This window comes from Sciurus carolinensis, chromosome 12 (assembly GCF_902686445.1).
Source record: "Sciurus carolinensis chromosome 12, mSciCar1.2, whole genome shotgun sequence".
NCBI classification, from domain to species: Eukaryota; Metazoa; Chordata; class Mammalia; order Rodentia; family Sciuridae; genus Sciurus; species Sciurus carolinensis.
Window position 1 is genome coordinate 30552680 of NC_062224.1, and position 5366 is coordinate 30558045.

Sequence of the window (5366 nt, forward strand, 5' to 3'; positions counted from 1 at the left end):
TTTTGTACTCATTTAAAAATATTTAAAATGTACTAAAATTTTAATCCTTTTCTAATTTAAAATTTTCCAATAGGTGAGAATAAGAAGATATTTCTTATATTAATAACTCTTTTGTCATTATTCATTTTTATTAAAATATTTTACAATTAACACAGTCATATGTATTTACTGTGTAAATGTGGATTTTAAGTAAATATACACTATAGAATGACTAAATCTAGACAATGAACATGTATTGCCTTCCATAATTATCATTTTTGTGGTGAGAACATTTTACATCCACTCTTAGTTTTTGCTTCAGGAATACAATATATTAACTATAATCACCATGTTGTACAATAGATCTCTTGAAATTATTCTTCTTATCTAATGGAAATTTTATATTGTTTGACCAACATCTTCCTAACTAATCCTCTCCAACCAACCCAGTTCTGGCATCTACCTACCATTGTATTCTCTACTTCTGTGAGATAATCTTTTTCCATTTTATTGGTTGATTATTTATTTCCTATGTATTGAAGCCAAGTCTTTGCACTTGCTAAGTATGTGCTCTACCAGTGATCTATACCCAAGTTCCACTATTTCAGTTTCCACAAATGACTGAAATCATGTGATATTTGTCTTTCTGTGCCTGGTTTATGTAATTTAGTATAATGTCCTAAAAATTCCTACATGTTTTTAGAAATTATAAGACTTCCTTCTTTTATATGGGTAAGTAGTATTGCATTTAATGTATATACCATACTTTATGTTTTCATCTGATCAGGGACACATAGGTTACTTCCATGTATCTCCTATTATAAATAATGCTGCAATAAACATGGTGTGCAGATATCTTTTCAGCATTCTGGATTCATGTATTTTGGAAATATACCCAGTAGTGATAAGTTTGGATCATGCGGAAGGCCTATTTTTAAATTTTTGTGGAAACACCATATGTTTCCTATAATGATTATTCTAATTTACATTCCTACCAACATGGTACAAAAGTTCACTTTTTCCACATTCTTCCTAACACTTGGAATCTCATCTTTTTGACAGTCATCTGAACAGGCATGAGGGGATATTTCAGGTTTTTAATTTGCATTTCTCTGATGATCAGTGATGCTTAACATTTTTATATGCCTATTGACCATTTGTATGTTTTCTTTTGAGAAACATCTATTAAGTGCCTTTGCACATTTTTAACTTGGATTGATTTCTTGCTATTGATTTTTTGGTATGTTACATATTTTGGATATTAACCTCTTGCCAGATACATACAAATATTTTTTCCCATTCTGTATATTGTCTCTTTAGTCTATTGTTTACTTTGATGTGCAGAAGGTTTTTAGTTTGATATAATCCCATTTGTATATTTTTGATTTTGCTTTCTCTGTTGTGTGGTTGTATTCACAGTCAATGCTCAGACTAATGTCATTAGGAGGATGGAGTTTTTCCAACTATGTTTTCTACTAGTGGTTTTAATTTCTGGGCTCCATTTATGTTTTTAAATCCATTTTGAGTTGATTCTTAGGAGAGATTAAAAGACTAATTTCATTCTTCTGCCTGTGGATTTCCAGTTTTTCCAATACCATGTATTGAAGAGATTGTGTTTTTTGTTTGTCAGTTCTTGGTGCCTTTCTGTCAAAAACCAGTTGACTTGAAATGCATGGATTTGGTTCTGGGTTATTCCCCTACTCTACCTGTTTTATGCTAACACCATGCATTTTGTTATTATGACTTGTGGTATATATTGAAGTCTTGTAGTGTGATGCCTTCAGCTTTATTCTTTTTGATCAAGATTGCTTTCTTTACTTGTGGTTTTATTGTGGTTTCACATGAATTTTAGAATTTTCTCCATTTTTATGAAAAATGACATTGTATTTTTGAAAGGTTTTGTGCTAAATCTGTAGATCATTTTGGATGCTAGGGATGTTTAAAAATATTAATCTTTCAACCCTTGAATTTGGGATATTTTCCTAATTTTTTTGTGTCTTCTTCAATTTCTTTGATCAATGTTATATAATTTTCAGTCTGCAAATCTTTCACTTCCCTTTTAAAATTTATTCCCAAGTATATATTTATAACTATCATAGATGAGTTTTCCTTGATTCTTTTACAGATAGTTCACTCTTAGTGAATAGAATTGTTACTGAATTTTATATGTTGATTTTCTGTCCTACAATTTTACTGAATTTATTTATTAATTCTCATTTTTTGTGTATTTTAGAGTTTGTGGAAATAGGAGCCTGTTGTCTGTAATCAGGAGCAATTTGATGTCTTCTTTATGTGGGTGATGACTTCTATTCTTTCTCTTGCCTAACTTCTCGGATAGGATCTCTGTTACTAAATTAAATGGAAGTGGTGAGAGTTTTTGACATTTCTCTATTACATATGATGTTAGTTGTGGTTTTGTCATCTATGAGAATAAGTTCGTTGAGATATATTACTTCTAAGTCGATTTTGTTGAACATAAAACATCATGAGAGGATGTGGAAATTTGTCAAATACTTCGTCTTCATTTATTGAAATGTTTGTGCCCTTTTCATACTTTATTTTGTTAATAAGATTTATCTGAATTATTGACATCCAATGGTGAACCACCTTGCATTCCTGGGATGAATTCCACTTGATCAAAGTGAATGGTCTTTTTACCATTTACCATGCTATTGAATTTCATTTGCAAGTATTTGGTTGAGAATTTTTGCATTGATGTTCATCAGGGATACTGACTTGTGGTTTTTGTTTCTTGTATTGTCTTTAGCCTTGGTATCAGGGCAATGTTAACTTTATAAATTGAGTTTGGAAGTATTTCCTGTTCTTCAGTTTTTTTGAAAGAATTTCAGAAGAATTAGTGTTACCTTTTCTCAGTTTGTTTGAATTCATTAGAAAAATCAACAGATTCTTGGCATGTTTGTGATAGAAATTTCATTACTGATTCAGTATCATTAATAATGAAATACTACTAGTTTTCTATTTCTTCATAATTACATTTTAGTAGGTTCTGTGCATTAAGGAATTTATCCACCTCTTGTAGGTTATACAATTTTTGACATGCTTATAATAGTCCCTTATAAAACTTTACATTTCTATTGTACTAATTATAATGTCCTTTTTCATTTCTAATTTTATTTATTTGAGACTTGTCTCAGTTTTTCTTAGTCTACCTAATGTTTGTCAATTTGATTTATAGAAATAAATACCAACTTTTACTTTTAATGATATTTTCTACTTTTTTATAATCTCTGATTCATTTATTTCTTCTCTGACATTTTTTTTCCTTCCTGCTACTAACTGAAGTGTTCTTTTTGACCACCTGCTCTGATATTCAAGTCATTACTTGATATAAGAATATCTCTAATATTTTACTAATGTTTGAATGTGATTTAGAAATCAATAAAAAACTATTGAATAGTTCTGAACAGATTATAAAGATGTTGTCCAAATTTTCCATCATACTTCATTTTCAGGTCGTCATTTTTTTTATGTAAACAAATGGGGTACAATTTGTTTCTCTGTTTGTATACTCATCCTTGTTGACATCAGGAGATAAAATTTTTCTGAAAAATATTTGGAAGTAGCGAAAATCTGTGATCTTTTCGTTAAGGTCTTGGAAACATTTTGAATATATTGTTGGGATTACTTTTTCTCAATTCCAGATGTATGTTTCCATTTAGAAGGTATATAATTAGTGTAACCTTCCTAATCTCTTGTTAATCCTTCACTTATTCCATACAGGTGGGGTGAGTTGTCTCATTAGGATAAACACTAAGATAAAAATAAGAGTGCTTAAGATGTACAAAGAATATTTCTGGTGTTATCAATGTTCATGGCTTATGGTTTGGATGTTTTTGACTCTTTTAATTAGTAATGAACTATACCAAATATCAGCAAATTTCTCCTATACAAAGTCAGATAGTAAATATTTTTGTGGGATTATCAGACTCTGATGCAATTTCTCAATTTTGCAAAAGCAGCTACAGATAATGTATTTTAAGAAGCATTTATTTACACAAGTGAACAATGGGCCAGACTGGCCTACAAACCATGTGAATTCCTGAACTGTCTTTTTTTTTTTTTTTTTTTTTTTTTGCGGTGCTGGGTGCTGGGGATTGAACCCAGGGCCTTGTGCTTGCAAGGCAAGCACTCTACCAACTGAGCTATATCCCCAGCCCCTGAACTATCTTTTATTCTGTGGGTGGGACTTAAAATTTGTTTGCTTGATGCACTTATTTACATACTTTCTTCACTATAAGTTAATAACAAAAATAACATTTATTGACTACCTAGTTCCTGAAAAGGTGCTAATGTTTTACTTTATTTACTTTTATGTGGTGCTAAGGATCAAAATCAGTGCCTCATACATGTATCTGGAAATGTATTTCCCATTGCTGTGCACAGACTTATAATTTATATGGGTTAATCCACTGAATGTACCACCACAAGCCGTATAGGAAAAGATAGTATTTATTAAGACATATAAAGTATGTACAAAAGGGAAACCATCCCACATAGCATACCAACTCGGCACCGGAGAGATATCACGGGCATTTTGCAGCATACATAACCAAAGAAAGCAGTCTTGTCACCTTTGAGTTCTTCTCATCTCCCTTAAATACCCTGGAGTAAACATATAAAGTTATTATCTGGAGCCACTGGGTTTAGTGCCATCAGTACATTTGGTCTCCAGACCTGGATCTGGCCAGGAGCCAGGCCTTGAGAGCAGAAACCAGATGTCTGTAAGGTTTTTTTTTTTTTAATATTCTCAGGCAGAGTTTATCTGTCCTTGAACAGGGGCACTGCCAGATCACTAAGTTTCTCATGCAAGTTGTTTACTCCTCGTCCTGATTTCACTTTTTGAAAGCACTCTTAAGCAAGACTCCATTTTTCTCTACAACATGCTAGGCAATGCTCTTCCACTGAGCTACAGCCCCAGCCTGGTGCTAAATGTTTTAAATAAATAATTTGATTAAATGCTCATAGCAATTTTGTGAACTGAGAATCTAGGGAATTCAATAAATTGTACAAGGCGAACAATACTGGCAGCACTACAAGGATATGTTACTCCCAAATGTAAGTCCTTAATCTCTGTGTACTTCATCTCTTCCTAAAATACAGCATGTCAATCAACAACAAATATAAAAAGAGGTAGATTTGTCTCAGATGGTAGGAGACAAAAATTCAAGTTAGATTTTCCTGCAACATAATTTTCTTAAAATGCAAATCAGAAACTATGGTCCTGTGTGAGACAAGAAACATTTGTCAAAATGGAGAATCACACTAACTGAAGTCTTGAGAGAAAAAGTGTTGTAGTTTAATTGAAACTGAAAATGAGTGCAAAATTTATAAGTTTGATTCAGTATTTGTTTGACACTTCCATAGGA

General features: G+C 31.7%; 1 non-coding gene across 1 annotated transcript; it reads right to left on the reverse strand.

The window, feature by feature from the left end:
- Positions 1 to 4078: 4078 nt before the first annotated feature.
- Trnaa-ugc (transfer RNA alanine (anticodon UGC)) lies at positions 4079 to 4155 on the reverse strand. Its single transcript has one exon. It is a non-coding gene; the product is annotated as a tRNA-Ala (tRNA).
- Between the last annotated feature and the right edge of the window lie 1211 nt (positions 4156 to 5366).